This window comes from Lepisosteus platostomus, chromosome 14, assembly GCF_059453375.1.
Source record: "Lepisosteus platostomus isolate fLepPlt1 chromosome 14, fLepPlt1.hap1, whole genome shotgun sequence".
Taxonomy (NCBI): domain Eukaryota; kingdom Metazoa; phylum Chordata; class Actinopteri; order Semionotiformes; family Lepisosteidae; genus Lepisosteus; species Lepisosteus platostomus.
Genome location: NC_142624.1, coordinates 2,641,233 through 2,666,779, shown reverse-complemented (window position 1 = coordinate 2,666,779; position 25,547 = coordinate 2,641,233). Strand labels below are relative to the sequence as shown.

The 25,547-nt window shown below is 50.5% G+C and overlaps 3 long non-coding RNA genes across 4 annotated transcripts; 2 read left to right on the top strand and 1 right to left on the bottom strand.

The window, feature by feature from the left end:
• The first annotated feature begins 405 nt into the window (after window positions 1-405).
• Window positions 406-10,761, top strand: LOC148648691 (uncharacterized). The gene is made up of 2 exons (XR_015926427.1): window positions 406-1,447; window positions 5,057-10,761. It is a non-coding gene; the product is annotated as an uncharacterized LOC148648691 (long non-coding RNA).
• Window positions 5,315-13,397, bottom strand: LOC148648690 (uncharacterized). Of its 2 annotated transcripts, none has more exons than XR_015926425.1 (3): window positions 13,271-13,397; window positions 10,833-10,936; window positions 5,315-6,467 (listed from the first exon to the last, which is right to left on the bottom strand). It is a non-coding gene; the product is annotated as an uncharacterized LOC148648690 (long non-coding RNA). The 2 variants fall into 2 exon arrangements; XR_015926426.1 differs by lacking the exon at window positions 5,315-6,467 and adding an exon at window positions 10,229-10,337.
• Window positions 13,381-22,187, top strand: LOC148648689 (uncharacterized). The gene is made up of 3 exons (XR_015926424.1): window positions 13,381-13,505; window positions 14,058-14,169; window positions 18,027-22,187. It is a non-coding gene; the product is annotated as an uncharacterized LOC148648689 (long non-coding RNA).
• The last annotated feature ends 3,360 nt before the right edge of the window (window positions 22,188-25,547 follow it).

Below are 25,547 nucleotides of genomic sequence, written 5' to 3'. Positions count from 1 at the left end.
GGAGTGAGCTGGAGGAGAGTGGGAGGGCAGTGGGAGTGAGCTGGAGGAGAGTGGGAGGGTAGTGGGAGTGAGCTGGAGAGTGGGAGGGCAGTGGGAGTGAGCTGGAGGAGAGTGGGAGGGCAGTGGGAGTGAGCTGGAGGAGAGTGGGAGTGAGCTGGAGGAGAGTGGGAGGGCAGTGGGAGTGAGCTGGAGGGGAGTGGGAGGGCAGTGGGAGTGAGCTGGAGGAGAGTGGGAGGGTAGTGGGAGTGAGCTGGAGAGTGGGAGGGCAGTGGGAGTGAGCTGGAGGAGAGTGGGAGGGCAGTGGGAGTGAGCTGGAGGAGAGTGGGAGGGCAGTGGGAGTGAGCTGGAGGGGAGTGGGAGGGCAGTGGGAGTGAGCTGGAGGGGAGTGGGAGGGCAGTGGGAGTGAGCTGGAGGAGAGTGAGAGGGCAGTGGGAGTGAGCTGGAGGAGAGTGGGAGGGCAGTGGGAGTGAGCTGGAGGGGAGTGGGAGGGCAGTGGGAGTGAGCTGGAGGAGAGTGGGAGGGCAGTGGGAGTGAGCTGGAGGAGAGTGGGAGGCAGTGGGAGTGAGCTGGAGGAGAGTGAGAGGGTAGTGGGAGTGAGCTGGAGGAGACTGGGAGGGCAGTGGGAGTGAGCTGGAGGAGAGTGGGAGGGCAGTGGGAGTGAGCTGGAGGAGAGTGGGAGGGCAGTGGGAGTGAGCTGGAGGAGAGTGGGAGGGCAGTGGGAGTGAGCTGGAGGAGAGTGGGAGGGCAGTGGGAGTGAGCTGGAGGAGAGTGGGAGGCCAGTTAAAAGTTTAAAGTGGGGTTATTACTATAGCCAGATCTGGAGCATAGCCTTCTTTGAGACACAGTAAACACGATGCAAAATACTCTCCTAGAATATTGAACACAATCGATCAAAACTTACTGTCTGTTACATGTTTCAAGATTCAAGATTTCTATATTTGCCATATACAACAAGTGTATTGGAATGCTTACTCGTTCAACTGTACCCAGTAACATTAGAGAAAAAAATAGGAACAGACATGGACAATAAGTGTAGACAAGACGTTAGAATACAGCCAACAGGACATAGTGCAAACAGTACAGTACCTTAAAGTGCAGGTGCTAATTTGAGCTGTTTAAGATGCGGACTGTTTTTGAATCTATTAGTCAGTGTTCTGATACTGCGATACCTCCTACCAGAACACAGGGGTGAAAGCAGATCGTGACAAGGGTGAATTGGGTCCCGAAGTACAGCTCCAGCCCAGTTGTGGCAGCGGTCGAGATATATCCGGTCGATGGAGGGTAGCTCAGTCCCAGTGATGAGGTTGCGGACCTCACAAACCTTTGTATGGCTGTGTGTGTCAATCAATGTTCTTGAGTGACTCTCAAACCTGCTGTCTGGCTGATATCCATTAACATGATTTACCACCTCTGTTATTCATCGAGTAGATATAGCAGGACTGTACAGGTTGTATTGGCTCATCCTGGACTGGGACCCTGGCTGTGATCTCCGGGCTGTAGGGGCTCATCCTGGACTGGGATGCTGGCTGTAAACTCAAGGTTATAGGGGTCGTCTCATCGGAGAGTCAGCATACTGAATTTGTTTGAGGGCTGTCTCCTGGGGTCTCCACTACACATACACATATTATTTCTCTAATTTTGTGTATTTAGATGACTTTAGAAATGCATATCCACAGGACCCATCGTTTCTGTGTGTGAAGCTGAAAAAATGACCATACCCCTGGAGTGATCTTTTAGTAGTATAGGAGCTCTTCAATCAATGACAAGGGCACTTTTATAAACTCTAGTGGTTTATAACCTTTTCCAGATAGCCTATTATTTCTCTTTAAAAGGCCGAGTGGAATCTGTGTGTAGGATTGCTCTGTATTTTAAACTTTTGTTTCAGATTTAGTTTGCTTCGAGTTACCGGCGCAATTCAGTGCATGACCATATTGGGGGTGGATACATAAAGGATAAAATGCATATTCATTTTGGGCGAGACAGTTATCATTTTAGAAGTGCACAGAAGGGCAAAGTTAACAAGGTATATATTAATATTGACAAAAACCACATTTTTGTGTTGTGATGATACTTGGTAACAACTGTTTGTTTGTGCTGTATGATACACATTGTTCCTGTCGGTTCGATTTTGGAGAAAAAAGGGCTCTGATATGTTTGACTATAAACTCCCCCAGGCCCCCAGCACTCACATTCTGGGGTTCCAATTCAGGAGAAGAAAATAAACCAGGCGGTTGAATGAATTGTATCTCGCGCTCCAATACAAATTGTAAAACAGAGCTTAATGATGTTAAGAAATAAAAAAACGCCAGGTGTTAAAGAGTCTCCAACTGCCATTCAACAGGGCCTCTCTTGTTTTGGGGTGAGAGGGGTATATCCCAACCCCTCGTGCCCGTCCCGCCAGGACTTTTCCCCGATTTCCATGGGAGTCCCAGATATCCTGCAGTACACTGCATTTGCAGGAATAGGAAGGGACTCTGTCCCAACCTCCGAACGAGCAGAAATGAGCCGCGCAGTTGGATGAATCTGCCGCGAGTCCAGGATCTTGAGAGTGCGAGCACGCTCTCTCTGATGCAGAGGCTGTGCCAGCTCTGCGGCAGGAGGGCAGAGGGACACGCCGCTGTGCTCTGATCGGGGGGGTAGTAGTGTTTCTCAACTCCCCCCCACCCCCACGTTTCAGATGTGAGTGTTGAGCCGGGGAGACTCGTCCTGCTGCACAATAGTATTGTAACAGTGTCTTATCCTCTCTGTCTCTCTCTTATTCTCTTATTCTTGTGCTCAGCTTTTCATGATTCGCAAGAGCAGTTGCCAACGGTTTCCTAATCCACTCGGCTCCCGGAAACGAAACCCCGAAACTGGTTTCGTCTATCCGTTTGGGCAGCTTTACGATTTCCTGCCGTGGGGTGGGTGTGCACCGTACCTGGGGATGGGGAGGCAAGAGATCCTTCCCCACAGTGTGTAGATCCGAGAGCCCCTACTGCACCAGCAAAAGCCCTTGTCTAACGCGGAGGGCCCCCTCCCTTGAATTAAGGGAACCTTACCTGGAGTTAACCCTTGAGAAATTCGGAAACGTGGAGCTCACTCGCCCTCTCTGTGGCGCTATAGCTACCCGTGTCAGGTTTGCACAATGCCCCATCAGATCCTGCTGGTGTCCGGGGATGTCCACTGGGCAGACTGAAGCAATAGGGGTAAGGTGGCATGGGAGACGCCTGATCCCGGGAGACCATAGGTCCAGAGCCTTCAGGCACCATGCTACATAATAGTCATTATCTTTGCTGTTATTCTTTTCCTTGGCTGGTGATTTTACCCAAAGGGACTTTTACTCACTTAGACCGCTGTGATCTGTGAGTGCAGCTTAAGGGCGCTGCCTTGGATCTGAGCCCGCAGCCTTTCAGTTCAGAGTCCAGAGCCCTGCCCACACTGCCCCACACTTCCGCCATGGTGCTAATCTCCTAACGGGCTTCGATCTGTCCTTAACCGATGTGACGGTAGCCACCGTCCGGTTGAAATCACGACTCTCGAGGCTATCTCCACTGTTCTCCTTTTGGAAATTAATTTTTCTCAGGCTGGAACAAGTAAGAGGAAAATCTTTCAAAAGCTTTTTTGGTGAGGAGCAAAAAGGGTCAGGACGCCCCGAGACGGAGACCAGGGCAGGACGCCCAGAGGCAGAGGAGGGGAGGACTCACTGAAACAAAGAGATTGTCTCTTTGTCTTAACAAATCTGTGGGTTGAAAATATATATAAAGTACTCCTCTTTAGATTTCCCTTGCACTTGGCAATGTCCTCTTAAGAGAATAATCGATGTATACCTCTGCCAGCTTTTATTCCTTGTGCGCCAGTCTTGCATTCTAAAAATAGGAATGTTTTCCAATTTGGTCGCCTCTCTGCCAGGAACCTTTTATTCAGTGACACAAAGAGGGAGTACACTTCAAAACGCGCAGGGAGCATTAATTTCACCCTCTCATCTTTTGGAAGAGCATGACAGACCGTAATACAGTAGTATTTTTTGTGATCTGCGTCTCCACTTCGCTGTTTAGGAAGATGACCAAAACCGACCATCTGAAACAGACGGTCCAGGCATTTTCATCCGGGAACAGGATGTTCCTTTCTCGGCATATGGCCTGCATGTTCCCTTCCAGCCCGCTGCTGTGAGTCTGCTGTGCTTGTGGTGCATTCAGATTGCCAGTAGGATCAGCACATCTGGAATTTGCCGGTTTTGACAGGACTGGCAGCAGTGTGATTTCATATGCACCGTAATCGTACAGTAACTGGCATGCTCTTCTAGTAAATCCAAATTTGCGTGATCCCGAAACAGCCGCACACATTATTACGTGTGCGGGGAAACATTCCGCTTTCCGTTTGTGTTTTTCCCCCGTGAGGCGCGTCTAGCTTCGAGATCCGGCTCGCCCGAGTTCAGCGGTTATTCCGAGCAGGGTCGCGTCACGGCATCCCCTTATTTGCCACCAGCCAGTCGTAGGCAGCCAAGGATTACAGAGCTGGCAGAGAGGCACCAGCAAATTTCGAAAGAATTCCAGCTGAATCCCACTAGGGTCGTGAATCCAAGATGTGACTCATTTCAATTGAGAATAACGAATGAAGAGCCCCAACAGCTGGCTTACTCTATGTGCACACAGGGGTAGGCTTAGGCACGTTTAATCAACATCAGATCTTGAGAGAGAAGGTTAAGGTCGGGGTCCGGGTCAGGCTTATGCCCGTGACGAGCAGCAGAACTGTGAGGAGGCACTTGGATTTTCCTGGTGTTTTTCCTGCAGGATTTCCTGGGAATTCGTTCATTCACTGGTGGCTGTCAGTCCAGTGCATCGTGAATGGAGAAGCAGGTCATGAGGTTCCGATATCTACGCAGGTAATTACTGCTCTCCTCACTGTCAAAAAGCTATGACTCCACAGATCACACCAGATACAAAGTAGGACATGATTCAGGAACAGAGCTTGTTATGTGAAATGAGCTCAGGAGGGTGAGAGAGAGAGGGATTGTACTAGAGCAGAAATTAAAATTCTCATCTAATTCTCATTCCTGTAGAGAACATCCTTGATGTAGGATGAGCCCCTAGAGCCCAGAGATCACAGCCAGGGTCCCAGTCCAGGATGAACCCCTACAGCCCGGAGATCACAGCCAGGTTCTTGAATTCAAGACGTGCCTCATTTCAGTTGTCGTTGAATAAGCTAAATGAGTCATAAAACCAAGACTAAAACTAAATTATACACTAACAATACTCAAAACCATGCCTTAAGTTTTAAAAATGTGGACAGTCACAGAGTCTCCAAGCAGATTTGGGCAGTGAGCTCCACAGACAGATTTGAACCATTATAATTTAATAACATTTCATTAGAGATAATTAACACCTGTTTCAGCTGGAGGGGAGGTGCTGCTGCTGCAAATCATTGGCTACTGTCCAGTGAGCAGCCCTTCACACCTCTGTCTTTAATCATCAGCTCCTGATCATCGGTCCAGATCCCTTCAGTCTGAGGCCGAGCTGGAATTTAACTCTTGGCAACTGCATGGCGAATCCCGTGTGTCCACTGACAGCAGGTCTTTCACTGTCCCTCTCCCTCGCAGTGTTTGATCTGCACCAGAAGTTCTTTCTCACGACTCGTCTTTTTTTGTCTTAGATCAGGATTCATTTAGGATTTCTTCTTCTTTGGACAGAAGTGTAAGGTAATCGGCAATCCCTAGTGTCCAATAATGCGTGTGATTGCTACCACACGGGTGCCTATAAATCTAGTGTTGGAGAAGGCCGGGAATGTGAACTTTTTTGGCTGATGTGTTTATTCGCAATGACTTACTGGGTGCATGCCCGTTCATACAGTACGGGTTCGAACCCGCAGCCCTAGAGTCCCGACAGCTGCTCCACACATGGTGGAGGCATGAGGAGTTCCTGAGCTCGTGGGAGTGGCAGAGAAGAGCTGAAGCAGGACACAGGGCTCAATTTATGCCCCCAGGCCATTCAGAGCCACAGTCTGCCGTCTCCTCGAGCAGACCATAGTCCTGGGGGCATTGTGGGATCGGGTCTTGATGAGGATTTTTGACGGAAAATGAAATGGGGCTGCGCACAGGTGTCTCCACCCTGACTGTCCAGTTCTCCTGCCCGGCCTCTTGCGTTTTCCGATCTGCTCATCCCGCCCGCTCGTGTCCTCCGCGGGGGGGGCGTGTAATTTTTCCCAGTCGTAGCGGGGCGGAACGACGACCCGTCCTTCCCCCCTCCCGCTCCGAATCGATCCCGCTGTCACGGCCCTCGTGTCGGCGTTCCCGGCGCGTTTCCGCAGGCCTGGACGGGCGGATCGGGGGGGGCCGAGCCGCTCCTGTCTTCTGTCTCCGCTGAGGGATCTCTGCGGGGCGAGGCGGGGGGGGGCAGGCGCGCGGCTGTACGGGCAGAGTTTTCACTCCGGTGGTCTCGCTCCCGGGCAATGGAGCTCACGCACCAGCGAGCCAGCCACACCAACTACCCACGCTGCTTCAGAGGGAAAAAATAAAGAACCAGTTCATTAACAAACCCAAAGAGGGGGGGACCCCGAAACGCTCTGATCTGATCTGTCCTTTGATGTGAGCTGGGCCGGCCGGTGGGGGCGTTTGAAAGCGAGAGAGCGCGGGGGCGAGGGGTCTGTGAATCCAGATGTTTCTCACAGATGTTCGGGGACGAGGCGCCGATGGGGAGGGGGCGGGGGGCACACAGCCGACCTGCAGAGACAGACCCTGCGCCGCCCCCGCCTCCCAGCCGTCTCACAACCGTGGGCCACAGTGTAGCGGAGCAGGAAAGGGCAGGGCAAGAGGAGCTGAGGGCAGGGACCCGCTCCGTGTTTTATTCTGGATGGCGCAAAACGGGTTGTGCCGTCAGGGTGGCATTAGTGCAGAGAGAGAAAGCGTGCAAATCAGAGGAGCCCCCCCCCCGCGCGGGCTTAGCGGGAGGAACGTCGTGGTCACCATTCCCTTTCCAGGTATCGGAAGTCCTCCGTTCCCCCTTCCTCGGATCCTGGCTGGGCCCTCTGCAGCCCGCGGGCTGGGCTCTTCTCCAGCTGTTGACATCTGTTGGTCTTGCGGAGATGATGATGATGATGGTGGTGGTGGCGGGGGAGTCTGGAGGTGCTGTTCGTTGTGTACCACTAGGGTCGACTTTTAACAGTCACAAACTCTTCAAAACCCACCTTAAGCCGGGACTGGGAAGAGAGCTTTGATCAGGAGTTCACTGGCTAACAGACTTTATTTACATAGCGCCACTGGAACAATCGCCTACCAGTGAGGAGCTTGTTGTAGGGCGGGCAGAGAGATTTCTGTAAAAAAGCGCTCTGCTCTTCCACCCTGCTGGACTCAGAATGACCTGACATGAATCAGCTGCTCCTGCCGGGGTATTTGAATCCGCAGGTAAATATAAGACCTGGTGGGCAGAGATCTTCCAGGACCAGGAGTGAATATAATACTGGTATACTCCAGGCGCACAGTTTCGATCCACAAAAGCCGGAATCCGGGTTTTCCAGTTCCCTTTAAAACCTCAAGACCGTTATAAAGTGTTAAATTAGTCCATTAACTGACTAATATATTTTTAATGAAGTTCTGTAAAACAATCACTTAAAAGCGAGGAGGTTGTTGTGAGACTGGCTGCATTCTGTCAAGCCTGCCAGGAATAGCTGCATGCAGGCAGATTGCCCAGTGTAACACAGTGGGCAAGAGGCTTTGAAATACTGCTGAGAGGCCCAGAAACTCTCGATATTGATCATGAGCGGCACTCGCAGCAGCTGTTATCTCAGGCCTTTGTTTCTAACTCAATCACGAAGAGCTGGGTTAAACAAAATCTGTGAACCTTCTGCGTGCTGCAAAAAAACCCCAACAGCTCCTAAATTACGTTATTTCCAACGGTAAAGTGACAAAGGTAGATTACAGCAATTTCTGGCGGTTCATTGTGAGCAATTATAGATGGCGACTGTAGGTAGTGATCACTGCCAAGTGTGAAACCACTCTTACTGCTGACAGCACTTGCCATCAATAACTGCTTGCAGTTTTTCTAATCTAAATCTACACTTGTCAGTTTATCCAGTGGAAAATTAGAAGAGGTGTTTTTTTTTTCTACAAACTGACAGCTCACTTCATCACCCTCTTAACTTTCTGTGTGGTAACAAAATACAAAATGATTGCTCCTCCAGGGGCTCCTGAGGCCTGTCAGGAAAACTGGTCTTAGTGAGCATAAGACTTGCAAAACACTGAAGTGTCACTGGACAAAACTCACCGAGCAGTTTTATTTAGGATGCAGGAGGCAAGGGAAATCACTGACACAGAAGATCACATTCACCGAGTGTCTAGCAGAACAAAGAAATCCACACACTCCTCTGTCTTCTGGCTTTTAACTGTACTTCCCATCTTTTGTACTTGATTAACCGAAGGAATTACTTGGGTAAGAAATCAGACTGCTCGTCTGTTTTAGGCTTGATCGGTTGCTAATTGAAAAGCCTCTGTTAAAAGTTCCCCTCCCGCAAGTTCTTTGCTTCTTTATGAAGCAGAAGACGGCTTCAGCAGATTTCTTTCTGCCCATTCAGCAAGCTTGTCAAGGCACACAGAACTCAAATTCTCTCTCTGTACACAGACTCTTTATGTCACGGATATTGAATCCCGATCCTGGAGGTTCACCATGTTTTCTGCTTTGCTTTCCACCCTGGAGTCTTGGAAGCTTGACTTGAATCAGTTGTTCACTTCATTGGTTATTTTAAGGTAACTATAACCAGGTAACTGGTGGGCTGTGGTCGTCCAGGATCAGGAGTGAATATTGCAGGGTTTTTATCGTAAGTGCACAGTTCCCAACCACAAAGGTCAGCATCCAGGTTTTCCATGTCTCTTTAAATGATCAAGAGCTGAAGACCTTCAAAATGTGTTGAAGTGGTCCAGTTTAGCTAACGATCAGCTCAATTTGGAGATAAGTGCTGCTGCTCTGTATTATGCACAGATAGGAGAGATAGTCGTTTTAATTTTCAAAGCTTCATGGTTACAAGGCCTGCTGGACTGGACAGTAGTCCACGGAACCACGAGTGAAGAAAAAGTGACAGTGCCCAGAGAACACTTACTTTTCACAGGCTGTAAAAGACCTTAGGATTAGCTGTTTCCTTAAAAACTCTAAGAATTACTGTAGGTGAATCATTTCATTGGTTACAGAGGTTGAATCCAGAAAAGAACACCGTTCCCCTTCACCCTCAGGAAGACAGTCTAACACAAGCAGTCCCCAGCCTGTTGTTACAGTACCTCAGCAGGTTGTTTGTTTTGGGAATGTCGGTTCCCCAGTAGCAGAGTAATTTCCCACTCCATCTCTGCTGCAGTGTTCGGTATTTCATTCCTCTCTGCATTATTCACGGCCTTTCCCCTTAATCTCTTAAAAGCTGTAGCTTGTCGTGCCTCATTAATATGCATTAATGAGCACTTTTACACAAATCAAAGGCCTTTTCCCTGTCAAGTGTGGGTTCGCAGACAAATTAAACCGGCCCGAAGTGTCTCACCTCCCCTCATCTGAGCCAAACGATTCCCTCCCCTTCATCCAGGGCTCCACAAACCATGAGGAGTCCAGCCCCCCGTCCCCCAGAGCTGTGCTCAGCTGGCGTTCTTCCGGTCTCTCAAGCGCTCGCTGGCAGCGACAGGGGCTGGCATGGCCCCCATCCTCACTTGGTGGCGGCCCCTCTCTCCCTTTTTTCACCCTGCGTGCAAAGTTTATCCCACGCCGTTTTCGGTGGAGGCCGGGGTGTGTGATTGTGGAAGTGAGCGCCGCCCAGTGGGAAAACTCCTTCCGTGTGACCTGGTGCTCTTTCAGCAGACGCCACGCTTTCTCCTAATTCTTCTTCGGGCCGAAACTCCAAGTCGGAACTCCGGGATTGGTCCTGATAGGCGGGCTTCATGCACTGTGTGCGCCCTCCGCCTTGCGCTAGGGAGTCGAGCCCCCCGGTGCCCTGCGGCTCAATGCGGAAGGCCGAGTGAGGAGCCCCCGCTGGGGGAGGAGGGGGAGGCTGAGCAGGGGCGAGGGGTGGGGAAACCTGCAGCCTGTGCTGGTCTAGATGCTGTACGGGGAAAGGGAGGGACAGGCCTGCCTGTCCGTCTCTTGCCCTGCTCTCTCAGGCGGGTTTTGCCCGAGCAGTCGCCATCGGAGAGCACGTGGGGAAACGCGGCCTGTGGGCCCGGCTGACCGAGGGGCGGGGGGAATTTTGCAGATCGGAAAAGGGGGGTGCATCTGGTTTGTCTTTTCCTGGGATTTGGTTGCCCAGCTGCTCACTGATCCCAGTAAATCTCACCCAGATCCCATACACTGATCCCAGTGTCTCGAATTTCCTGACTCTTGGGGGATCACTCTACACTTCTGTCCAAACAAAAAGACAAAACTACTAAAATGAAAGATGTTTATATTTGAAGAGTATATAAATATATATACATATATACATAATATATATTATTTTTTTTCCTTTGTACAATACTCTGTCTACATTTATTTATTTACTAACTGCTTTTGTTCTGTAAAACCAAACTAGATTTGTGCAATAATGAAAACGACTGTAATTTATTGTAAATACAGCCAACTGGCAATAAGAAATAGTGACTTCCAAATAGATTTAGACAAAGATGAAATGTTTTAAAGGGGTATTTTAAAGAAAAAGAAACAATGAATGATTGCGTTTCCTTTCCGTTCTGCCCTGGTACCTACAGTATATGGCAAGTACCTGGTGTTGACTTCAGTGTAAAATGTATTGTATTAAATAAAATTGGAGAAAAAATATTTATGAAAAGCATGGTCCCTAGAGTGGTTTCTCTCCTGGCTCGTGTGACGTGTACAGTTGCGATAGGTCATTTGGCTCACCTTGCTGGTTTGGTGTCATAACCTCTCAGTCCCAGGATTCCTTTCACCCGCGCCTTGAGGGGTCCTGGGCTGTGGACTTCAGCAGTCAAGCTGGGCCGCTGGGTCTGTAGCACATGAGATACAGAGAGCCATACAGGCACACATTACAGGAGCTATCCTGCGTTCACCATGGTTGACAATCCATCCATTTTCTAACCGCTTAATGCAATTCAGGGTCATGGGGGAGCTGCTGGATCCCATCCTGGCAAGCAAAAGGTGCAAGACAGGACACCACCTGGGACAGGTCTGTCACACTCACTCACACCAGGGCCAGTTTTCCAGGGTCTTTGTGGGAGGAAACAGGAGTTACCGGAGGACACCCACGTGAACACGGGGACAACTTGTGAATGCAGATAGCACCCCAGGAATTGAACCCAGGTCCCCAGCACTCCAAGCCAGCACAGCTAACCACTGCGCCACCCTGCCGCGCAAATCTGTGATTTTAGAATGTCAGAGGTGGGTTCTGAGAGCGCTGCTCTCATCTCGTGTGACGGCCGAGAGTAACGCGTTTCACCGGGCTGAGCCTGACAGTGCTGGTCGGGAAATCGTCATTGTTTTCAACGTCCCTCATCAAGAATAGAAATAAATAAAGCCACTGTACTGTCTCTGCGCCCCCCCAACCCCCAAACAGCTAAACCGTAACGTTTTCAATACCAGCTGATGAATTAATAGTGGTATCAAAATGCAAATCAACAAAAGAAGCCATCGTATTTTTAATTACCCAGAGCAAATCGCAGTAATTGGGGCGCTCCTGCTCAGAATTGACTCAATTAATTTGATGCCACATCTAGGTTAAGACAGCAGTTTTCCTGTAAGCCTGATTTTTTTTCTATTCACAATTAATTACGACAAAGAAGAGAAAGGGGTAAGATAGTAGGTTGGGAATTTGTGATTAATTTCTTCCTTATGAGATTACAAGCAGATGTTTTTTTTATATCATTAGTATTTTGTGTGTGAAACATAATCACAAGGTATCACATTACAGGTATCGCCCACAATGAATATTTTAATTTTTCTCAATTAATCTGCCACTGGCGTGTGCACAGCAGCATGTAACAGAGGCGATGAATGTTATTACTGTCTTATCAACGCTGTTCTTGCCTTTGTTTTACTCAAATTGCTTTGCTTTGTGCATAACTCACTGTTTGTTCCTTGCCTTATTTATTTATTTTTAAATCACATATTTGAATGTTTTTTTTTTTTTGCTTTTGGATGCAAGCCCAGTCAGAGGAAAGATCTGTTTTTTTACACTGCAGTGTATTTCGTTTTTTGTCTAGCAGAGAGGTCTGGAAACTCTAGACAATGTATAAGGTAACTACAGTAACAGGGACACTTTTTTCCCAAGTCACACCATGGATGTAAACTGTAAAAACTGGATATGTTCTGACAGTACTTACAGGACCATCCACTTCTTTAATATACTAGAATGATCTATTTATAATGATCGGACATGGCTCGACACAGCGGTGCAGTGACTGGCATTGCCACTAAACATTATTCCAGCCAGTATGTCCCCCAGAACAGGTGTTCCAAATTAATTGTCAGTTTGCAAAAGGGATCTTACTTATTATTGGATCTATAACTCATTATATCCTTCCCTTGTAGTCTAATAATGGCTGTAAATTCCTACATAGTCTCTGATGGACTATTACAGTTTCTTAAAAGGTCAATAGTTCTCTAAGGACAGCATTGGTTACAATATAGTATTGATCAGACATAACAGAAACATTGCAGTATATTTACGCATTAAGCCTGTGTAATTATACATTTCACCCCCAATATCAATGAGTCGTTTGATCCAGATCATACCATTTAACCCCAACATTTCAAAGATAAAAGTTTTATTTCTATGTTCTGTGTCTCTGTTATTCCAGATGGTATAGCAATGGGGGGGATAATGTTTATACAGAAGAGACCATACAGTATAAGGAGTAGCTGTTTATGGAAGCTGACACGTCTCAAGGGGATTTTCCCAACATACATATTACATTTAAGTACAAACTCTCTGCCCCTTGCTTCTCGAAATATTAAATTAGGGAATGTATACCACACACTTTTCTTAATGTTTAAGTAATTCATTTTATTCATTCATTCATTTTAGAACGCTCCCCTTCTGTCTGACAAATAATCTTTTTTAAGGTTAATGGGGTTCATTCCTCCGTGTAACCTTAAAGCCTTTCGTGTTAATCTTCCTAATAACTGAAGTCAGTACTGTACATCCAAGACAAGTGAGGTGTAAACAAACCTAGATAAACGCATTCGACCATTTACAGAAAGGTCTCTTCACAGCCACAAGCTACGTTTTTTCAAAGGTCTTTACAATGGGAGAGAAATTCGAATCACGTCTGGTCCTACCCTTAGTAAATACATTACAAGCATTTGACGGAAGTGAAACAAACCTTGACATCCAAGAGTTTTGACTAGTTTTCTTTTTTTTTTAGCTACAATACGACGAAACATGATTGACATGTTTAAGTACGGCGTTAGTCGCGGCTCACTTGTTATCCGCCGGAAGTCGCGTTCCCAGTTACAGGAAATGGCCGAAACGAGAGCGCCGCGCGCGCGCCTATGCCGGAAGTGAAATCGTGAGCGGATGGCAGACGCGTTTGCCGCGCCTGTACTGTGATGACGAAGGTAGGACGCTACTACGTTGGTAAAGTTCATTGTTCGTGTAGTATCATGGTTGATTTGTAAAGGTATTTCATCGTTACGATTTTATATATTGCAACATGCTCATGTTTCCTGTCGGTTCTTGGAAGATGTGATGATATTTGGGGGTAATGTCACAGACTGTGTTTCTCCTTACCTTTTTGTGTCAAAAACATTACACCTGTGTTTTGCTGCATAGATACTTGTCTCGCAGTCACGAATGACTACTGCAGCATCAGTTTGTGCCCTGCGATGAGGTTCAACGTTAATTCAAATCCAAATAATTTTCCAGTAATTGTGAAACCTGCATGTCACCCCTGGAAATCATTAACTTTATTACATTTAGTAAGGGGTTAAATTATGCAGTTCAGGGAGGTTCTCTCTGAACCGAGACGCTGCCCGGGCTCTGAGAGAAGACACCTGGCCCACGGAGATCAGCCATTCCTTCTCAAGACATCGTCCGCCTTTTTACAACCCTTTCCCTTGATGTCAAAGCTCTCCTCATCCCAGCTTCCGGGATTTCCTTTATTTTACAAGCATGATGGCGACTGAGGTGGCCGAGTTCCTCCGGAGTCATCAGCCAGCCGCCGCAATCCCGGCAGTGAAGCAGCACACCTCATGTGGGAATGGTAACCGGATAAAAGCCAAGGTAAAAAAAGGAATCGGGTTCGTTTTTCCATCCAATGAGACGAGAGCTTAGTTTCCATTAATCAAGTCAAACGGGAGTGTGTTTTTTTTTGTTGGTGTTACCACGAGTGGGTGGGTTGAGTTTTATCAGTAACTCGCTTTGTCGAAGAGCTTTGCTGTGTCAGACCTAGCGACCTGGGCTCAGACAGCACACCACGCCGAGGACAATATGGAGCAGACACAAACACGGTGGCGTCTGGCTTAGTGTGGCCTTTGGAGCCTGACAGGTGCACATGTGGGCGGGCAGTAGTTGTAGCTGGAGCAGATGCCCCTTGTCAGATTACCTGGCTTTGGCGGTGGCGTTCTGATGTGTAAATACAATCCCGGGGTGGCAGAAAGCATTTTCCCGAAGTTTGTGATTATGTAGTGGAGGCCCGGTGGAGCAGTTAGCATTGCTGCCTTGCAGCGCTGTGGCTCAGGGTTCAGCTCCTGGTCTGCTACTTTCTGTGTGTGTTTGAGTGAGTTTGTTCTCCCCATGTTTGTGTGGATTTCCTCCAGGTGGTCTGGTTTCCACCCACACTCCAAAGACCTGCTGGTAGGCTAATTGGCTTTTGTGGAAATTGTCCCTGGTGTGCCCGAGATGCAGGCATCCTGTCCAGTGTGTACCCTGCATTTGCCCGTTTCCTGCTGGGATAGGCTCCGGTTCCCCCACGACTCTGAAGTGGAAAAGGCGATTAGACGATGGGTGGGTAGATGTGATTATGCTTGCATGCGGTGGGGGGTAATCCCTGCGATGGACAGGTGTCCCATCCAGGGAAACGGCAATTTTTTATCCCTTGTAACCGTAGCCATTCAGAAACCCGGATGAGCTCTGGCCCCACGAGCCGCTGATGACTCCAGCCTGGACCGTAGATTTGGAATACACCCGCAGTGTCCAACCTGATGACCTGCAGCCCTCTAGCTGTTTGGAGAATGTCGTGGGTGGGGAGGGGTATTTGCAATGGCTTTTGACGCTGGTATAAAATGCCTTTTTAATATTTCCGTACTGTGTATCGCATACTTACCATTGCTACGCAAGGTGAGGAAAAAAAGGATAAAAGGGTTAGACAGGGGAGCTGACCGGCTGCTACTTCTGTCGAGGGCCCGAGGGCGGGGGGGCCAGTCTCCCCGAAATAATTCAGGCTGATGTTAAACAGGCGTGTACCAGCTGGCTGAAGCGTGAAATAACAAACATTCTGTAGTGTGATGAAACCCAGGACTCGTGCGTGCAGGCTCACGGGGAACCAGGTGGAGGGTGAATCCCGATTGGCCAGGAGAGCCGGACCCGTTTCAAGCCGAAGAGGGGAACGAGACCGACGTGTGTGTGTGTGTGTGGGGGGGGGGTCTCACTTTTTTTTCTCGGTCACTCGATGGAAAGCGGAGGCGCGATGGGGGTGTCTCCCGGTGCCTTGGGATTAGAATGCGCCCCCCAGCTGACAAAATGCAAGCGTCCCCCCCCCCCTGCTAATGGGGGTTAAAGTGTAATTGAATGGCGGCCTGGCCTGCGAGGGGTGCTCGTGTCAGACGAAAGAGGCTCTGGTCATTAACGCGGAGCGGGGCTGGAGCCGTTGGCAGTGGAGCTGCCAGCTGCAATTAAATGTTAATTGAGCGCTGATTACCGCCGATCACCGGCGCCCCCTCCGCGACCCCGCGCCGCTGTTGTGATTACTCGCCAAACAAAACAGCGTGGAGGTCGCGGGAGGTGGACACTGGTTCCTCCTTAATTTAATGAAGAAAGCGAGACGCGTTTCGGTTTAAGAAAAACAATTCACTTCAGCTTTTTTTTTTTTTAGATGAAGAGACTGGAAGGGAAGTCAGATTGCTTTTTTGAAAAGCTTTTCCTGCCATATTGTTTGGGTGAGAAAAATGCACCGGACTGCATATTTGAAATGGTAACGATTATTTTCTCTCGGTTATTCAGTTTTAATCTTCTGCTGTCCCTTGTTTGTTTTTTTTGTCTTTTTATGTTTCCTCATCTTGATCCAGTGCATTAATGGCTCAATTGTACAGCACATTGGCAGGGTCTTGTTTGGAAGTTCCTCTTTACTTTGCCACCACAAGAAACGGCTTCAGGCCCAGCAGTGAAAGAAGGCATGGAGGACAAAGAATTGTAGCTGTCTGATGAAAATGATAGCAGACTGAAGAATACCAGGAGAGGGTCTCACTGCTCTTCAGGGTGCAAGTCCTTGCAAGTGTCCCCTGATTATCAAAGCTGCTGCTTGCTGTGGGGGTCAGGGGTCAAAGGTAAAAGTTCACAATTGATCACGTACTTTTGCCAAAAACAACGCCTGAAAAATTAACGCAGCCTCGTGCTCCCTTATTCAAGTCAAGTCCTGGGTTTTTTCAGATGTGCATCCAGAATTTCCTTTTTCCTTAAGCCACCAGTTAGCATACAGGTCTTGGAGAGATGAAGGCAACACGCATACAGCACAGATCTTACGCTAGACGGAGACCTGACATGGCTGTCTGACAAGGTGACTGCTCTCCAAGGGGCTCCAGTGTGCTTTGAGCTGAGGTTGCACTGGGTCTGTGAGCACCATGCAGTGAAGACTCTGAGCACAGGAGTGGACAGCTTGGGGTGAGGGCATTATGTCCAGTTGATCATAGCTTAGATATATAAGAGGGCCAGTCTTTTCTTGAGGGATTCCAGAAAGTGTGCTTCAGCAGTGTGAACATCTTGTTCCAGACCTCCACAATCATTTAAAGATCTGCCTTCCTTTACTCAGTCTTTTACCACCAAGCTTTGAATTTTCACCTGTGTCCTTGGCTCTTCGTTTCAGGAGAGCCCACACATATCGAATGCTTGTAACCATTTGCTCCTTTCAAGGATAAAGACATCTAATTCCTGAAAACTCCAAGATGATGGTCCCATAAGGGATTGATTAATCCATAAGGGATTGGACTGATTGCGGGGCCGCGGATGTTTCGGGAAGCTTCCCAAGGGCTTTGTTTCTTACCTAGTTAGAGACGGGAGGACCGAAGGCCATCTGATCCGCTAACGCTTGTTAGCGACGGCGCGGGCCTTGATCCGTTTCCTTGCAGGAGGATTCAGGGGAGGATTCTGGGAATCCCTTCCTTTTTCCAGTGCTCTTCCTCTGAAGGGGCTGGTCCTACAGGAGGCGCAGCACGGCTGATGCCCTGCAGCTCCTGGCAGCACTCCATGAGGAAACCGCCCTGTGCAGAGGGCCTCCTCGCTGAAACCTGGGATTGGGCCTGTGGGCTTTGCCATACTGGGTCTGGAAAAGCCATCGGGAATGGTAAAAACTCTTGTATTGGAGTTGGAGGAGGGAGAGATCCGTAGACGACTTGGAGCAGCGCCCGCTGTGTGTGTGCCTTTGTTTACCCTCGGGCCGCCCACAGCGGGCCTGCGTCGCAGAGTAACGAGATCCGCCGGCGTCCACCTGGGCCAGCACCCCCAGACGGAGCGCCGCTCGGAGTCGAGAGCCCCCCCCGCGGCGCGGCCGCGCGGGAGAGGGGCGTGGTCCCTGCCCGGCGAGGAGAACGGGCTCTGTGGCTGCTTCCCCCAGGCTATGCCGGCCCCAACGCCGCCTTCAGAGCGCGGACCTGCCCCTGACTTATCTAGATTGAGCAGATACCGGTTAAATCCTGACTTGTTTTCATTTCGTTTCTTCTCCCCCCCCACCTCCACTGCCTCCTCTCCTCGCCGTGCTGTTGATGCTCCTCACTTCAAACTGTCCCCAGGGCGCCTCTCCAATAAAGCTACGCGGCCTCGGTTGCTCTCCCTTCCCTGAGCAATTTATTTTGGGCTTTTACTTACTTCATTTAGAAATATACAGCATTTACTTGCCCCGGCCAATGTATTGATTTGTGCGCGTCTAGGGAGTCTTGCTCGTCTCAAATGCGGAGGGTCCGCCCCGTGGCTAGGAACAGCCAGCCGCCCAACGCCGAGCACGCGGAGGAGGCGGCACGAACACGGCAGGGCCAGTCGGACGGAGAGGAGAAGCTTTCAGACGTGTGATCGCCGTTCGATTTTATTTTTTGGGACGCCTGCCGGCTGTGCCCGTCCCTTGCTCACGCGAGCGGCACGGCGCTTAAAGAAGACGAGAGGCACTGAAGCACCTGCCAGGAGGAAATGGGAACGGCCCTGCGGTGTGGACGTGGAGGTTCCCGGGGAGCTGCTTCTCTCCTGGTAGCTAACGGAGGGCGCTCCACAGTCGTGGCTCCCTGCACGCTCCCCCAGAGCTCGCCTGTTCGGTCGATTCAGTGTGATTTCCAGAACGGAGTTTCCGGAGAGGGCAGGGTGCTCCCAGGTCCGTGGCCTCGGACTTTCTCCGAATCATTCCGAGCCACCGCCCAGGAAAGAGAGCGTCCCTGGAGACCAACACATGGGACCACTGCTCGCCCGACGGTTGCCTTAATTTAGAGGGATCCATCCCACCCTGCTTTACAAGCGCCAGTCTGATGGAGGCTTAAGGCAAGTGGGGCGTCTCTCATCAGCGAGAGGTGACCTGGGGGTCCAGGCTGCCTCGCTTGGTTGCCACTGGCTACAGAAGTTTGGTTGCCGTGGAGACGCTGCTGAAGACTTCATTTGCATCCTGGCTGATGGAGGGCAGGGCCCCTTATTGTGAGCGAATTTGGAAGGGGTGGGGGACTGCGACAGCAGTTCGGTGATGATGCAGGAGTTGTGGTTTCCAGCAACAAAGTGTTTTCGATCTGTGAGGTTAAGGGGGAGAGCGATAGAAATGAGGTACACTCAGGGTCACATTGGGCTGAAGGTTAGAGCTGAGAGGCGCTGAGAAAATTAAGGCTGAGTGAGAGTATAGGAGGGTTGATCAGTGTGAGGCATTGTAGGTGCACTGGCGGAAAACATGATTTCCACTGTGCTGGTATCTTACCCTTAGATAAGAAGCAGTGTGTTAGTGATTTACGGTTCATTGCAACGGTATATAGACTCCCAATCTGGCACTGTTTGACCAGTAGACGTACTACTGCAGTCTCCAGAGCTTTGCCTTGTTAATATTGTGTCTGGAAGAAAGAGGTTAGAAGCGTTTGTGGAAAGAAATAGAAATCTGGAGCTCAATGAAGCAAAAATCGATCCTGGGCCCAGCACGGTCAGTTCCTGCAGACGGGGAGCGTGAAATGAGGGGGAATGGAGGAGAGGTGGCGAGGCACGTGCTCTGATCATGCTCTGATCTCTGTCCGTGTCTGGGGAAGTGGTGGGTCCAAAATTGAGTAGCCTGCAGCCTGTGTCCTGCGTCCTGCATCAAACTGCATCGCCACCTTCCACAAGAAGGACGGCCTCTCGCTTCCAGGAACAGGGGGAGATATCGCTCCAATAAACTGAGCTGCCAACAGTCCTGGGCCTCGATCGGGGCAGTCAAAGTGTTGTTTCAGACAGTCCATCTGAATAAGTGTATACCTCACTAATTCATCTTGGAATCACTTCATTTTACCTCCTGACCCGCACGGGAAGAGCTTGGAATACATTTTCGCCCCATCACTTGCAAGACACGCACATCTTTTACAGCAATGAAGTCATCTTTGCATGATTGCCAGCTTCCAGCTGATTCTGAGCGGCCGGGCGGACGACAGTTTAACGGGGGTGGTTTATCGCCTGCTCTCTGACTGTCATGCTCGAGAGCTCGCAGTCGTTTGTTAGCGTTTTAGCAGGTGTCTAACAGTCATCGAGCAAAGGACTGCAGACAGCAATGAAGTCGCAGATGGGCAGCCGATCAGCCAGTAAAGATGGCCAGTCAGAAGGCAGGCTGGGCTCTCTGCACCAGAGACTCGCAGCCCTGACCTGTGGCATAGACGTGCTGTAGGAATGCCTTGATCTAACGAGCTCTGCCTTGAGATTGCCAACTCCCACCCTGGGATACATGGTGACACATGAACCACCAGACATTGCTCTGAGCTCCACAGGCTGTTGTTGATATTACACGCAGGTAGAAAGGCGAGGTGGGTGATGGATTTTACTGCTAGTGGGAATATGGGACAGTCGCGCTGCTTGAGGAGGGGGAGGGTGTGGGGTTGCTCATGACACGCAGTGGCGGGGAGATCGAGGGGGAAAGCTGAAGATGGCAGTACTCTCCCAACAGGCTGGGGTGTGAGAGGCGCTGTCGAGCCGCTGGGTTCCTCAGCTCGGTTGGGTGGGGTAGGGTTGCACCGGAGCCAGCGAAGACGTGGCACGTGGAGAATTCCTTCCTTCTCCGTCCAGTGAATCCGTCGCTGGAGAAGGTTAGCGGAGTAAACCCGCCCTCCGGACTCCCCGCCGATGTCATCTCCTCGTTTCCTTGGCAGAAGCTCAGAACAAGAGTTCCTTTTCAGCTCCGGTTTTTATTCTTTTGTGGAAACCGCATCGGCCGTGAGTCGCTGGAGGAGCTGGGGGGGGGGGGGGTGCTGAAGGGTCGCGTTGGAAGATGGGAACGGTTTTTTGGGAAGGAGCCACTTTCCCACGTTCGTGTGATGAGTCGCGGACAAACGCGCATCCCGCTCTCCTGAGGTTAACACTCGAGCCGAGACGCAGGCCCCCGCGGTGACCTCGGATTTTAAAGGAATAGGCTGGCAAAGGGAGGACGGATTCAGACTTTCACGTACAGTCGCCCCTTTAAAGCCCTTTTATAGACAAAGAGCGAGGACGAACCTCGGAGAGCCTGGCTTTCGCGTGGCTCGGAAAGAGGGGCTGTTGTGCAGTCGGTATGTTGTCGTCCACGCTGAGGTGTCTGGTGTGGAGATGCTGAGTAATGAAGTGGAAGTTCATAACGTTGCTCAGTTTTCCTCACTTTTTACTCCTCGTTTCTTCTCCTGCGCCCCCAAAAAACCCTGGAATTCTGGACACGGGAGAGTCACCTTGCTTGAGCGCTTTCAAATCCAGGCTCAACAGCTTCTTCCTCGGAAGGGCTCATTTGTGTTTGTGTCAGCTCCTAGCACTACATCTCTAATCCCTTGTCTTACTTTGTGCATTTTTTTCTTATCTCCTATCACGGTTATTGTTTTCATTTGCTTTCCCTGTTTTTTTTTTTCTACTTTTCCTGTAAAGCGATTCGAAATCGCTACATAAAATTAGGTCGTTTTTTTAACCCTCGGGTAAACGAACACCCTCCTCGTGTCTCCTTTTCGAGGATCTGGTTGTGATCAAGGTTTTCCTTGATAGAAAAAAAATGTCTGGGAATCCCTCTTCGGGTTTTCTAGCAGAATTCAACAGCCGGCCGGGCCAGAACTGCCTCGTGTTTAACCACTCTTGACACCACTCCTGCACAGTACCAGCCAGCTGTGTTTTATAAAGATCTCGGGGATTATTGTTTCAGAGCAGTGGGTAGACGCAGCTTGAAAGAGATGTTATCTAAAAGAAGTATTCAGGAATTTTAATGAGCCGAAGCAGAAGTTCTATGGCTGAATCCGTCACAAGTCCCCTTTCAGCGGTGTGGTAGGCAAGTGTGCATCACTTTTAAGGTGCAGAGTTAAAATTCAGAAACCCCTTCCGTTTATCCCTGTGCTGTCAACTTTAATTAACCAACGGCTGCCTGCTAAGGGCTCCAAGAAACCAGTTTCAGATGAATTGGAAATAAATCCAAGCCTTTAGAAGGGGTACAATGAGCCATTACAGCCATAAACTTCCAGATGTTTTGAAAAAGTCGGTAAAAGATATGGAGAACAAAGCATTAGCTTCTCATTTCCCAGTCTCCGTTTGCTGGCGAAAGCGCTGGTGCGACATAAAAAGAAATCGTTAATCCATTGAGGGGCCTCGTTCATTAATGCAAGCGGTGCTGTTCGCAGGTCGAATCTGAAACAATAATGCTGAGTCCAGAGTCCCCCCAGTTCCTCCGTCCAGCCTGTGACTGAATCAGAAGTGCTGGCTAGGCTTTCTGAAGCTGACCTCCTGGCACGATGGGTATCGAACAGTTGTGTTTTTTATCAGACTTGCTGCTCATCCTTGCCGACCCAGTTATTCAGTCTTTTACAAGCGCTGGAATCCCAGCAGACTGAAAGGCTGCCCGTGTTCCATCCCTTGGCAGAGGGGTGACCTTTGAAAGATCTAAACTGCTCCAGACCTCCATCCAAATTGCTTTGCCCTTCAGAGATCATGGTAAAAATGTTCAGAAGCATTTGTTAATCTTCTGCAGTTCTTAATGCGGTTCTGGGCATTGGTTGTGTAACCACAGCGTTAAAATGTCTTTAGATCGCTCTAGACAAATCCCTCTTGTGCAGCCATCTTTGTAGATTGATCAAGGCTTAGGTTTTGTGATACTGTGGATCCCTCAGCTCTCGTGAGGCCATGTGGTATTGATATGAATTTGCAGGGTTTCAGAATTGCTACAATATTACAACACCTGCACACTGGGAGTAACGGATTAGTTCCAGGCCTGGGCCAGGTTATTGGTTATTTTGTTTTCAGATGGCGTATGTTGGTAACACACAGGTGGTGGTGGAGGGGATCCCCGGGACCTGTACAGCGCTATATAAGTGTCGGGAATGATTGTTCTCCATTGGGCACAGCAGTCTCCAAGCCTTGCTGGGGCGAATGGCACACTCTTGCAGCTGACGGCAGACATCAGGCCGGAAAGAACGCGCCAAAAAATATTGAAATGCATCAGCTGCGGGGAAAAAAGAAACATCTTTTCTTCCTGGCCACTGTGGGTACCCCCCTTTCCCCGATTTTGTCCACGTAGCTCCACTCCATCTGAGGAAACGCTGCAGCGCTCGCCTCTCAGCTGGCGGTGTATTAATAGAAATAAGCGTTTGCAAAAATCTCCTGCCTCGGCCCCAGACTCAATATGTGACGACCCTTTTGTGCCCAGTCTTGCCTGTAATTTATATTTTTTTTTTACCGCAAACCATTTATCCAGGTAATTACATCGCCGAGCGTTGAATCAGTTCTCCGCGTCTGACGAATGCCAGCATCACCCCCACACACACACACACACACACACACACACACACACACACACACACACACACACACACACACTCCCCCACCCTCCCTCCGCACGTCTCCCGCTGCCGATCTCCACATCAGAAAGCAGCTGGAACCTGCTCCTCTGGGGCTTCTCCTTCCCTTCTTCTTGGTGCCAGGCCTGCCTGATTTCCCTCTCTCCTCCCGGCAGCACGAGGCAGGGCACACGAGCGGCATCTGCACGCGATGGCATGGTCAATCTGAGAGCAGGAGGCACAAAGGGTGGTGGGGGTGTGGAACAGGCTACCTGCCCACGTTGCTGAAGCCGATGACCCCGATTTTTCTCGAGAAACAGAAGGATGAGATTCTGGGATTATCATCTACTCGCTGCCCAATGGGTTATATGGGCAAATGGCCTTCTCTGCGTTCCATGGTGTACTGGGGGTAATTTCCAGTCTAATTAACCACGAGGCTTGAGTATGGGTTCAAATACAGCGAGTTAGGCACTCAAAACGTCCGCGGGTTGTGTCGCGAGCCGACGGTGATCGGCGACCTCCACCTGTAGCTTTGGCTTAGTATTTCTAGGGACAGGCCTGACACCAGGAGGCCACAGCGACCCCTACTGGAGCCTGTCCCAGTCCGTCTCAGGGTGCCAACAGAAACGCAGTTTAGAGATGCCAGTTTCCTTCTCCCGGCTAGCATGTCTTTGGGGGAAAAAAAAACTTGTAAATCACCCATTTACCACATGAACACGATGAGGTCTCGGGCTGGTGCATGGGGCACACCCCCCCCAGACCCCCTCTGGCTCTGCAAGGCTGCCAGGCTGTGATACTGCAGTGACAGGTCTGGCCTTCTCTAGCACACGGGTGGGGGGGGGACGTCTGCTGGCGTTACTATGGAGACAGAGCAAGCCCAGGACACGGCTGTACAGCTCTGTCTTCTGTCTGCCCTCCCCTCCCCGGATACGTCCACAGCACTCCGCTGTACACTGACGAGAGCTTGACCTCGCGTGCTTTTAGACGGCATTGTTCCTGTCCAGTCCCATAAACCCACTCTCATACACCCCCTTTCTCAGGGCTGCAGGACGGTTTCCCCTTCTGTCGTTCTCTTTCTTTTCTTTCTCAGTTCAAGGCTCGCTCTTGCACACGAAGCCACGCATCCGGACGAGAGGCGCCCCCGGATGATCCGGGTCGTTCAAACGCACCCATCCCGCGGAGGGCGCGATGCCGATCGCCGCCGTCTCCCAGCTCTGGGGGGTTCTGGGTTCGCACCTGGGACTGTGGTCTGTGGGGAGTTGGCAAGCTCTCCCTGAGGGTCGTGTGAGCTGTCATCGGGAGCACTGGTGTCCTCTCGCCTCCCATGATTCAAATGGGCGACGCTTTTCAGAGAAAGGGGGTGGTGGAAATAGGAGGGCGGTGTAGAGGGGGGAAAAGTGGGTCCCTTTCCGTGCTTTCAGAGGGGGTGAAGTGGGTCCTTTTCCGTACTTGGGGATCTTTCGGCATGGGAAGCACTATTTAGCCATCGGGTTCTGCTGTCATCGTTGGGGAGGCCGCGCCCTTGGGAGGCACCAGGTACTGGGCCCCCCGTCAGTCCTCCGCCCTGTCGGCTGTGGCCACGATGCTGTTTCCTGCTGCAGTCGGGTGTTTCCGGCGCGGAGCTGCGTGACGCAGAATCCCGCACGAGAGCTGCAGCACAGTTGCTGGCATCCGGTGCGCCACGGCAGACGTGTCCTCGCCTCCGCTGCCCGTCCGGGGTCCCCCTGTGCTGGCGGGGGGGGGTTCTTCTGTCTCGCGGGGTCCGAGTCACCCCTGTGCTCCCGGCTCTCTTCCATCTTGTCTGCTGTCCCAGCCCCTCTGGAGCTTCGGCACCTGTTCTTCTAACAGGAAAAAAATCCGAAGTCACCCACCCCCCCGCTTTTCACCCAAAACTGCGCATCTTCAGTCAGCGGATGCAAATCGGGCAATTTTGCAGGGAATTTCAGGAAAATCAGGGCCAAGAGCGCAATTCCAGCCAGCTCCCCCTGACTGGCACTGATGTGTTGTGCAGAAAGGTATGGAATGTCAAAGGGAGAGAACTTTCAAAACGGTTTTCCTCCAGTCGTGGCTTCTGCACAGTGACGCCCGTACATCGCGAGATGGCCAGTGAAGGTGAGACACAGGCTCGCGAGACCCCCGGCCCTCTAGACAACATGGTATCAACTCTGTCTCCAGGCTGACGGTAAGACTCTGCAAGGCATCTCAGGTGTGCCGTCTGACAGGAAGCTGCAGCAGGTGCTGGATTGCTGCCTGGGTCGCAGTAGTGGGTTTCCACTCCTGCTCTACCCGAGAGCCCGCAGCTTTGAAAGCACGGCGTGGATCGAACTGCCGCGGAGCTAGAACCTCCCTCCTGTGACCTTATACCGCCGCGTTATGACGGCGCTTCCAAGCTCTGATCGCCGAGCGGCTGAAGCCGCCCGTCCTGGAAGGGGGGCCTTGTAAAAGGCCAGCAGCGCCGCTGGACGCGTTTGT